Genomic DNA, 12,025 nt, shown 5'->3' on the forward strand with positions numbered 1-12,025 from the left:
GTTAGGGTTCTGATTGGACCTAGGGTTAGGTTTATGTGGAGGGAGAGTGTTAGAGATCCGGTTAGGGTTCCGATTGGACCTAGGGTTACGGTTATGTTGAGGCGAGGGGTAGAGATCCTGTTAGGGTTCCGATTGGACCTAGGGTTAGGGTTATGTTGAGGGCTAGAGTTAGATATCCGGTTATGGTTCCGATTGGACCTAGGGTTAGGTTTATGTGGAGGGAGAGGGTTAGAGATCCGGTTAGGGTTCCGATTGGACCTAGGGTTAGGGTTATGTTGAGGGCTGGGATAGAGATCCTGTTAGGGTTCCGATTGGACCTAGCGTTAGGGTTATGTTGAGGGCTAGGGTTAGATATCCGGTTAGGGTTCCGATTGGACCTAGGGTTAGTGATATGTTGAGGGCTAGGTTTAGAGATCCGGTTAGGGTTCCGATTGGACCTAGAGTTTGGGTTATTTTGAGGGCTAGGGTTAGAGATCCGGTTAGGGTTCCCATTGGACCTAGGGTTAGGGTTATGTTGAGGGCTAGGTACACAGATCCGGTTAGGGTTCCGATTGGACCTAGGGTTAGGGTTATGTTGAGGGCTAGTGGTAGAGATCCGGTTAGGGTTACGATTGGGCCTAGGTTTAGGGTTATGTTCAGGGCTAGGGTTAGAGATCCGGTTAGGGTTCCGATTGGACCTAGCGTTAGGGTTATATTGAGGGCGAGGGGTAGAGACCCTGTTAGGGTTCCGATTGGACCTAGGGTTAGGGTTATGTTGAGGGCTGGGATAGAGATCCTGTTAGGGTTCCGATTGGACCTAGGGTTAGGGTTATGTTGAGGGCTGGGATAGAGATCCTGTTAGGGTTCCGATTGGACCTAGGGTTAGGGTTATGTTGAGGGCTAGGGTTAGATATCCGGTTAGGGTTCCGATTGGACCTAGGGTTAGGGTTATGTTGAGGGCTAGGGTTAGATATCAGGTTAGGGTTCCGATTGGGCCTAGGGTTAGTGATATGTTGAGGGCTAGGGTTAGAGATCCGGTTAGGGTTCCGATTGGACCTAGGGTTTGGGTTATTTTGAGGGCTAGGGTTAGAGATCCGGTTAGGGTTCCCATTGGACCTAGGGTTAGGGTTATGTTGAGGGCTAGGTACACAGATCCGGTTAGGGTTCCGATTGGACCTAGGGTTAGGGTTATGTTGAGGGCTAGGGTTAGAGATCCGGTTAGGGTTACGATTGGGCCTAGGTTTAGGGTTATGTTCAGGGCTAGGGTTAGAGATCCGGTTAGGGTTCCGATTGGACCTAGCGTTAGGGTTATATTGAGGGCGAGGGGTAGAGACACTGTTAGGGTTCCGATTGGACCTAGGGTTAGTGTTATGTTGAGGGCGAGGTGTAGAAATCCTGTTAGGGTTCCGATTGGACCTAGGGTTAGGGTTATGTTGAGGGCTAGGGTTAGATATCCGGTTAGGGTTCCGATTGGACCTAGGGTTAGGGTTATGTTGAGGGCTAGGGTTAGATATCTGTTTTGGGTTCCGATTGGACCTAGGGTTAGGGTTACGTTGAGGGCTAGGGTTAGAGATCCAGTCAGGGTTCCGATTGGACCTAGGGTTAGGGTTGTGTTGAGGGCTAGTGTTAGAGATTCGGTTAGGGTTCCGATTGGACCTAGGGTTAGGGTTATGTTGAGGGCTAGGGTTAGATATCCGGTTAGGGTTCCAATTGGACCTAGAGTTAGCGATATGTTGAGGGCTAGGTTTAGAGATCTGGTTAGGGATCCGATTGGACCTAGGGTTAGGGTTATGTTGAGGGCTAGGATTAGAGATCCGGTTAGGGTTCCGATTGTACCTAGGGTTGGGTTATGTTGAGGGCTAGGGTTAGAGATCCGGTTAGGGTTCCGATTGGACCTAGGGTTATGGTTATGTTGAGGGCTAGGTATACAGATCTGGTTAGGGTTCCGATTGGACCTAGGGTTAGGGTTATGTTGAGGGCTAGGGTTAGAGATCCAGTTAGGGTTCCGATTGGACCTAGGGTTAGGGTAATGTTGAGGGTTAGGGTTAGAGATTCGGTTAGGGTTCCGATTGGACCTAGGTTTAGGGTTATGTTGAGGGCTAGGTATACAGATCCGGATAGGGTTCCGATTGGACCTAGGGTTAGGGTTATGTTGAGGGCGAGGGGTAGAGATCCGGTTAGGGTTCCGATTGGACCTAGGGTTTGGGTTATTTTGAGAGCTAGGGTTATAGATCCGGTTAGGGTTCCGATTGGACCTAGGGTTAGGGTTATGTTGAGGGCTAGGTATATATAGATCCGGTTAGGGTTCCGATTGGACCTAGGGTTAGGGTTATGTTGAGGGCTAGGGTTAGATATCCGGTTAGGGTTCCGATTAGACCTAGGGTTAGGGTTATGTTGAGGGCTAGGGTTAGATATCCGTTTAAGGTTCCGATTGGACCTAGGGTTAGTGATATGTTGAGGGCTACGGTTAGAGATCCGGTTAGGGTTCCGATTGGACCTAGGGTTTGGGTTATGTTGAGGGCTAGCTATACAGATCCGGTTAAGGTTCCGATTGGACCTAGGGTTAGGGTTATGTTGAAGGCTAGGTTTAGAAATCCGGTTAGGGTTCCGATTGGACCTAGGGTTAGGGTTATGTTGAGGGCTGTGGTAGAGATCCTGTAGGGTTCCCATTGGACCTAGGGTTAGGCTTATGTTGAGGGCTGGGATAGAGATCCTGTTAGGGTTCCGATTGGACCTAGGGTTAGGGTTATGTTGAGGGCTAGGGTTAGATATCCGGTTAGGGTTCCGATTGGACCTAGGGTTAGGGTTATGTTGAGGGCTAGGTACACAGATCCGGTTAGGGTTCCGATTGGACCTAGGGTTAGGGTTATGTTGAGGGCTGTGGTAGAGATCCTGTTAGGGTTCCCATTGGACCTAGGGTTAGGCTTATGTTGTGGGCTGGGATAGAGATCCTGTTAGGGTTCCGATTGGACCTAGGGTTAGGGTTATGTTGAGGGCTAGGGTTAGATATCCGGTTAGGGTTCCGATTAGACCTAGGGTTAGGGTTATGTTGAGGGCTAGGGTTAGATATCCGGTTAGGGTTCCGATTAGACCTAGGGTTAGGGTTATGTTGAGGGCTAGGGTTAGATATCCATTTAGGGTTCCGATTGGACCTAGGGTTAGGTTTATGTGGAGGGATAGGGTTACAGATTCGGTTAGGGTTCCGATTGGACCTAGGGTTAGGTTTATGTGGAGGGAGAGGGTTAGAGATCCGGTTAGGGTTCCGATTTACCTAGGGTTAGGGTTATGTTGAGGCGAGGGGTAGAGATCCTGTTAGGGTTCCGATTGGACCTAGGGTTAGGGTTATGTTGAGGGCTAGAGTTAGATATCCCGTTATGGTTCTGATTGGACCTAGGGTTAGGTTTATGTGGAGGGAGAGGGTTAGAGATCCGGTTAGGGTTCCGATTGGACCTAGGGTTAGGGTTATGTTGAGGGCTGGGATAGAGATCCTGTTAGGGTTCCGATTGGACCTAGGGTTAGGGTTATGTTGAGGGCTAGGGTTAGATATCCGGTTAGGGTTCCGATTGGACCTAGGGTTAGGGTTATGTTGAGGGCTAGGGTTAGATATCAGGTTAGGGTTCCGATTGGACCTAGGGTTAGTGATATGTTGAGGGCTAGGGTTAGAGATCCGGTTAGGGTTCCGATTGGACCTAGAGTTTGGGTTATTTTGAGGGCTAGGGTTAGAGATCCGGTTAGGGTTCCCATTGGACCTAGGGTTAGGGTTATGTTGAGGGCTAGGTACACAGATCCGGTTAGGGTTCCGATTGGACCTAGGGTTAGGGTTATGTTGAGGGCTAGTGTTAGAGATCCGGTTAGGGTTACGATTGGGCCTAGGTTTAGGGTTATGTTCAGGGCTAGGGTTAGAGATCCGGTTAGGGTTCCGATTGGACCTAGCGTTAGGGTTATATTGAGGGCGAGGGGTAGAGACCCTGTTAGGGTTCCGATTGGACCTAGGGTTAGGGTTATGTTGAGGGCTGTGGTAGAGATCCTGTTAGGGTTCCCATTGGACCTAGGGTTAGGCTTATGTTGAGGGCTGGGATAGAGATCCTGTTAGGGTTCCGATTGGACCTAGGGTTAGGGTTATGTTGAGGGCTAGGGTTAGATATCCGGTTAGGGTTCCGATTAGACCTAGGGTTAGGGTTATGTTGAGGGCTAGGGTTAGATATCCGGTTAGGGTTCCGATTAGACCTAGGGTTAGGGTTATGTTGAGGGCTAGGGTTAGATATCCATTTAGGGTTCCGATTGGACCTAGGGTTAGGTTTATGTGGAGGGATAGGGTTACAGATTCGGTTAGGGTTCCGATTGGACCTAGGGTTAGGTTTATGTGGAGGGAGAGGGTTAGAGATCCGGTTAGGGTTCCGATTGGACCTAGGGTTAGGGTTATGTTGAGGCGAGGGGTAGAGATCCTGTTAGGGTTCCGATTGGACCTAGGGTAGGGTTATGTTGAGGGCTAGAGTTAGATATCCCGTTATGGTTCCGATTGGACCTAGGGTTAGTTTTATGTGGAGGGAGAGGGTTAGAGATCCGGTTAGGGTTCCGATTGGACCTAGGGTTAGGGTTATGTTGAGGGCTGGGATAGAGATCCTGTTAGGGTTCCGATTGGACCTAGGGTTAGGGTTATGTTGAGGGCTAGGGTTAGATATCCGGTTAGGGTTCCGATTGGACCTAGGGTTAGGGTTATGTTGAGGGCTAGGGTTAGATATCAGGTTAGGGTTCCGATTGGACCTAGGGTTAGTGATATGTTGAGGGCTAGGGTTAGAGATCCGGTTAGGGTTCCGATTGGACCTAGAGTTTGGGTTATTTTGAGGGCTAGGGTTAGAGATCCGGTTAGGGTTCCCATTGGACCTAGGGTTAGGGTTATGTTGAGGGCTAGGTACACAGATCCGGTTAGGGTTCCGATTGGACCTAGGGTTAGGGTTATGTTGAGGGCTAGTGTTAGAGATCCGGTTAGGGTTACGATTGGGCCTAGGTTTAGGGTTATGTTCAGGGCTAGGGTTAGAGATCCGGTTAGGGTTCCGATTGGACCTAGCGTTAGGGTTATATTGAGGGCGAGGGGTAGAGACCCTGTTAGGGTTCCGATTGGACCTAGGGTTAGGGTTATGTTGAGGGCTGGGATAGAGATCCTGTTAGGGTTCCGATTGGACCTAGGGTTAGGGTTATGTTGAGGGCTGGGATAGAGATCCTGTTAGGGTTCCGATTGGACCTAGGGTTAGGGTTATGTTGAGGGCTAGGGTTAGATATCCGTTTAGGGTTCCGATTGGACCTAGGGTTAGGGTTATGTTGAGGGCTAGGGTTAGATATCAGGTTAGGGTTCCGATTGGGCCTAGGGTTAGTGATATGTTGAGGGCTAGGGTTAGAGATCCGGTTAGGGTTCCGATTGGACCTAGGGTTTGGGTTATTTTGAGGGCTAGGGTTAGAGATCCGGTTAGGGTTCCCATTGGACCCAGGGTTAGGGTTATGTTGAGGGCTAGGTACACAGATCCGGTTAGGGTTCCGATTGGACCTAGGGTTAGGGTTATGTTGAGGGCTAGGGTTAGAGATCCGGTTAGGGTTACGATTGGGCCTAGGTTTAGGGTTATGTTCAGGGCTAGGGTTAGAGATCCGGTTAGGGTTCCGATTGGACCTAGCGTTAGGGTTATATTGAGGGCGAGGGGTAGAGACACTGTTAGGGTTCCGATTGGACCTAGGGTTAGGGTTATGTTGAGGGCGAGGTGTAGAAATCCTGTTAGGGTTCCGATTGGACCTAGGGTTAGGGTTATGTTGAGGGCTAGTGTTAGAGATTCGGTTAGGGTTCCGATTGGACCTAGGGTTAGGGTTATGTTGAGGGCTAGGGTTAGATATCTGTTTTGGGTTCCGATTGGACCTAGAGTTAGCGATATGTTGAGGGCTAGGTTTAGAGATCTGGTTAGGGATCCGATTGGACCTAGGGTTAGGGTTATGTTGAGGGCTAGGATTAGAGATCCGGTTAGGGTTCCGATTGTACCTAGGGTTGGGTTATGTTGACGGCTAGGGTTAGAGATCCGGTTAGGGTTCCGATTGGACCTAGGGTTAGGGTTATGTTGAGGGCTAGGTATACAGATCTGGTTAGGGTTCCGATTGGACCTAGGGTTAGGGTTATGTTGAGGGCTAGGGTTAGAGATCCAGTTAGGGTTCCGATCGGACCTAGGGTTAGGGTAATGTTGAGGGTTAGGGTTAGAGATTCGGTTAGGGTTCCGATTGGACCTAGGTTTAGGGTTATGTTGAGGGCTAGGTATACAGATCCGGATAGGGTTCCGATTGGACCTAGGGTTAGGGTTATGTTGAGGGCGAGGGGTAGAGATCCGGTTAGGGTTCCGATTGGACCTAGGGTTTGGGTTATTTTGAGAGCTAGGGTTATAGATCCGGTTAGGGTTCCGATTGGACCTAGGGTTAGGGTTATGTTGAGGGCTAGGTATATATAGATCCGGTTAGGGTTCCGATTGGACCTAGGGTTAGGGTTATGTTGAGGGCTAGGGTTAGATATCCGGTTAGGGTTCCGATTAGACCTAGGGTTAGGGTTATGTTGAGAGCTAGGGTTAGATATCCGTTTAAGGTTCCGATTGGACCTAGGGTTAGTGATATATTGAGGGCTACGGTTAGAGATCCGGTTAGGGTTCCGATTGGACCTAGGGTTTGGGTTATTTTGAGAGCTAGGGTTAGAGATCCGGTTAGGGTTCCGACTGGACCTAGGGTTAGGGTTATTTTGAGGGCTAGGTATATATAGATCCGGTTAGGGTTCCGATTGGACCTAGGGTTAGGGTTATGTTGAGGGCTAGCTATACCGATCCGGTTAGGGTTCCGATTGGACCTAGGGTTAGGGTTATGTTGAAGGCTAGGTTTAGAAATCCGGTTAGGGTTCCGATTGGACCTAGGGTTAGGGTTATGTTGAGGGCGAGGGGTAGAGATGCGTTTAGGGTTCCGATTGGACCTAGGGTTAGGGTTATGTTGAGGGCTGTGGTAGAGATCCTGTTAGGGTTCCCATTGGACCTAGGGTTAGTCTTATGTTGAGGGCTGGGATAGAGATCCTGTTAGGGTTCCGATTGGACCTAGGGTTAGGGTTATGTTGAGGGCTAGGGTTAGATATCCATTTAGGGTTCCGATTGGACCTAGGGTTAGGTTTATGTGGAGGGATAGGGTTACAGATCCGGTTAGGGTTCCGATTGGACCTAGGGTTAGGTTTATGTGGAGGGAGAGGGTTAGAGATCCGGTTAGGGTTCCGATTAGACCTAGGGTTAGGGTTATGTTGAGGGCTAGGGTTAGATATCCATTTAGGGTTCCGATTGGACCTAGGGTTAGGTTTATGTGGAGGGATAGGGTTACAGATCCGGTTAGGGTTCCGATTGGACCTAGGGTTAGGTTTATGTGGAGGGAGAGGGTTAGAGATCCGGTTAGGGTTCCGATTGGACCTAGGATTAGGGTTATGTTGAGGCGAGGGGTAGAGATCCTGTTAGGGTTCCGATTGGACCTAGGGTTAGGGTTATGTTGAGGGCTAGAGTTAGATATCCGGTTATGGTTCCGATTGGACCTAGGGTTAGGTTTATGTGGAGGGAGAGGGTTAGAGATCCGGTTAGGGTTCCGATTGGACCTAGGGTTAGGGTTATGTTGAGGGCTGGGATAGAGATCTTGTTAGGGTTCCGATTGGACCTAGGGTTAGGGTTATGTTGAGGGCTAGGGTTAGATATCCGGTTAGGGTTCCGATTGGACCTAGGGTTAGGGTTATGTTGAGGGCTAGGGTTAGATATCAGGTTAGGGTTCCGATTGGACCTAGGGTTAGTGATATGTTGAGGGCTAGGGTTAGAGATCCGGTTAGGGTTCCGATTGGACCTAGAGTTTGGGTTATTTTGAGGGCTAGGGTTAGAGATCCGGTTAGGGTTCCCATTGGACCTAGGGTTAGGGTTATGTTGAGGGCTAGGTACACAGATCCGGTTAGGGTTCCGATTGGACCTAGGGTTAGGGTTATGTTGAGGGCTAGTGTTAGAGATCCGGTTAGGGTTACGATTGGGCCTAGGTTTAGGGTTATGTTCAGGGCTAGGGTTAGAGATCCGGTTAGGGTTCCGATTGGACCTAGCGTTAGGGTTATATTGAGGGCGAGGGGTAGAGACCCTGTTAGGGTTCCGATTGGACCTAGGGTTAGGGTTATGTTGAGGGCTGGGATAGAGATCCTGTTAGGGTTCCGATTGGACCTAGGGTTAGGGTTATGTTGAGGGCTGGGATAGAGATCCTGTTAGGGTTCCGATTGGACCTAGGGTTAGGGTTATGTTGAGGGCTAGGGTTAGATATCCGTTTAGGGTTCCGATTGGACCTAGGGTTAGGGTTATGTTGAGGGCTAGGGTTAGATATCAGGTTAGGGTTCCGATTGGGCCTAGGGTTAGTGATATGTTGAGGGCTAGGGTTAGAGATCCGGTTAGGGTTCCGATTGGACCTAGGGTTTGGTTTATTTTGAGGGCTAGGGTTAGAGATCCGGTTAGGGTTCCCATTGGACCTAGGGTTAGGGTTATGTTGAGGGCTAGGTACACAGATCCGGTTAGGGTTCCGATTGGACCTAGGGTTAGGGTTATATTGAGGGCTAGGGTTAGAGATCCGGTTAGGGTTACGATTGGGCCTAGGTTTAGGGTTATGTTCAGGGCTAGGGTTAGAGATCCGGTTAGGGTTCCGATTGGACCTAGGGTTAGGGTTATGTTGAGGGCGAGGTGTAGAAATCCTGTTAGGGTTCCGATTGGACCTAGGGTTAGGGTTATGTTGAGGGCTAGGGTTAGATATCCGGTTAGGGTTCCGATTGGCCCTAGGGTTAGGGTTATGTTGAGGGCTAGGGTTAGATATCTGTTTTGGGTTCCGATTGGACCTAGGGTTAGGGTTATGTTGAGGGCTAGGGTTAGAGTTCCAGTTAGGGTTCCGATTGGACCTAGGGTTAGGGTTGTGTTGAGGGCTAGTGTTAGAGATTCGGTTAGGGTTCCGATTGGACCTAGGGTTAGGGTTATGTTGAGGGCTAGGGTTAGATATCCGGTTAGGGTTCCAATTGGACCTAGAGTTAGCGATATGTTGAGGGCTAGGTTTAGAGATCTGGTTAGGGATCCGATTGGACCTAGGGTTAGGGTTATGTTGAGGGCTAGGATTAGAGATCCGGTTAGGGTTCCGATTGTACCTAGGGTTGGGTTATGTTGAGGGCTAGGGTTAGAGATCCGGTTAGGGTTCCGATTGGACCTAGGGTTAGGGTTATGTTGAGGGCTAGGTATACAGATCTGGTTAGGGTTCCGATTGGACCTAGGGTTAGGGTTATGTTGAGGGCTAGGGTTAGAGATCCAGTTAGGGTTCCGATTGGGCCTAGGGTTAGGGTAATGTTGAGGGTTAGGGTTAGAGATTCGGTTAGGGTTCCGATTGGACCTAGGTTTAGGGTTATGTTGAGGGCTAGGTATACAGATCCGGATAGGGTTCCGATTGGACCTAGGGTTAGTGTTATGTTGAGGGCGAGGGGTAGAGATCCGGTTAGGGTTCCGATTGGACCTAGGGTTTGGGTTATTTTGAGAGTTAGGGTTATAGATCCGGTTAGGGTTCCGATTGGACCTAGGGTTAGGGTTATGTTGAGGGCTAGGTATATATAGATCCGGTTAGGGTTCCGATTGGACCTAGGGTTAGGGTTATGTTGAGGGCTAGGGTTAGATATCCGGTTAGGGTTCCGATTAGACCTAGGGTTAGGGTTATGTTGAGAGCTAGGGTTAGATATCCGTTTAAGGTTCCGATTGGACCTAGGGTTAGTGATATGTTGAGGGCTACGGTTAGAGATCCGGTTAGGGTTCCGATTGGACCTAGGGTTTGGGTTATTTTGAGAGCTAGGGTTAGAGATCCGGTAAGGGTTCCGATTGGACCTAGGGTTAGGGTTATTTTGAGGGCTAGGTATATATAGATCCGGTTAGGGTTCCGATTGGACCTAGGGTTAGGGTTATGTTGAGGGCTAGCTATACAGATCCGGTTAGGGTTCCGATTGGACCTAGGGTTAGGGTTATGTTGAAGGCTAGGTTTAGAAATCCGGTTAGGGTTCCGATTGGACCTAGGGTTAGGGTTATGTTGAGGGCGAGGGGTAGAGATGCCTTTAGGGTTCCGATTGGACCTAGGGTTAGGGTTATGTTGAGGGCTGTGGTAGAGATCCTGTTAGGGTTCCCATTGGACCTAGGGTTAGTCTTATGTTGAGGGCTGGGAGAGAGATCCTGTTAGGGTTCCGATTGGACCTAGGGTTAGGGTTATGTTGAGGGCTAGGGTTAGATATCCGGTTAGGGTTCCGATTAGACCTAGGGTTAGGGTTATGTTGAGGGCTAGGGTTAGATATCCGGTTAGGGTTCCGATTAGACCTAGGGTTAGGGTTATGTTGAGGGCTAGGGTTAGATATCCATTTAGGGTTCCGATTGGACCTAGGGTTAGGTTTATGTGGAGGGATAGGGTTACAGATCCGGTTAGGGTTCCGATTGGACCTAGGGTTAGGTTTATGTGGAGGGAGAGGGTTAGAGATCCGGTTAGGGTTCCGATTGGACCTAGGGTTAGGGTTATGTTGAGGCGAGGGGTAGAGATCCTGTTAGGGTTCCGATTGGACCTAGGGTTAGGGTTATGTAGAGGGCTAGAGTTAGATATCCGGTTTTGGTTCCGATTGGACCTAGGGTTAGGTTTATGTGGAGGGAGAGGGTTAGAGATCCGGTTAGGGTTCCGATTGGACCTAGGGTTAGGGTTATGTTGAGGGCTGGGATAGAGATCCTGTTAGGGTTCCGATTGGACCTAGGGTTAGGGTTATGTTGAGGGCTAGGGTTAAATATCCGGTTAGGGTTCCGATTGGACCTAGGGTTAGGGTTATGTTGAGGGCTAGGGTTAGATATCAGGTTAGGGTTCCGATTGGACCTAGGGTTAGTGATATGTTGAGGGCTAGGGTTAGAGATCCGGTTAGGGTTCCGATTGGACCTAGAGTTTGGGTTATTTTGAGGGCTAGGGTTAGAGATCCGGTTAGGGTTCCCATTGGACCTAGGGTTAGGGTTATGTTGAGGGCTAGGTACACAGATCCGGTTAGGGTTCCGATTGGACCTAGGGTTAGGGTTATGTTGAGGGCTAGTGTTAGAGATCCGGTTAGGGTTACGATTGGGCCTAGGTTTAGGGTTATGTTCAGGGCTAGGGTTAGAGATCCGGTTAGGGTTCCGATTGGACCTAGCGTTAGGGTTATATTGAGGGCGAGGGGTAGAGACCCTGTTAGGGTTCCGATTGGACCTAGGGTTAGGGTTATGTTGAGGGCTGGGATAGAGATCCTGTTAGGGTTCCGATTGGACCTAGGGTTAGGGTTATGTTGAGGGCTGGGATAGAGATCCTGTTAGGGTTCCGATTGGACCTAGGGTTAGGGTTATGTTGAGGGCTAGGGTTAGATATCCGGTTAGGGTTCCGATTGGACCTAGGGTTAGGGTTATGTTGAGGGCTAGGGTTAGATATCAGGTTAGGGTTCCGATTGGGCCTAGGGTTAGTGATATGTTGAGGGCTAGGGTTAGAGATCCGGTTAGGGTTCCGATTGGACCTAGGGTTTGGGTTATTTTGAGGGCTAGGGTTAGAGATCCGGTTAGGGTTCCGATTGGACCTAGCGTTAGGGTTATATTGAGGGCGAGGGGTAGAGACACTGTTAGGGTTCCGATTGGACCTAGGGTTAGGGTTATGTTGAGGGCGAGGTGTAGAAATCCTGTTAGGGTTCCGATTGGACCTAGGGTTAGGGTTATGTTGAGGGCTAGGGTTAGATATCTGGTTAGGGTTCCGATTGGACCTAGGGTTAGGTTTATGTGGAGGGATAGGGTTACAGATCCGGTTAGGGTTCCGATTGGACCTAGGGTTAGGTTTATGTGGAGGGAGAGGGTTAGAGATCCGGTTAGGGTTCCGATTGGACCTAGGGTTAGGGTTATGTTGAGGGCGAGGGGTAGAGATCCTGTTAGGGTTCCGATTGGACCTAGGGTTAGGGTTATATTGAGGGCGAGGG

Source organism: Miniopterus natalensis, chromosome 9, assembly GCF_054644295.1.
Source record: "Miniopterus natalensis isolate mMinNat1 chromosome 9, mMinNat1.hap1, whole genome shotgun sequence".
NCBI lineage: Eukaryota > Metazoa > Chordata > Mammalia > Chiroptera > Miniopteridae > Miniopterus > Miniopterus natalensis.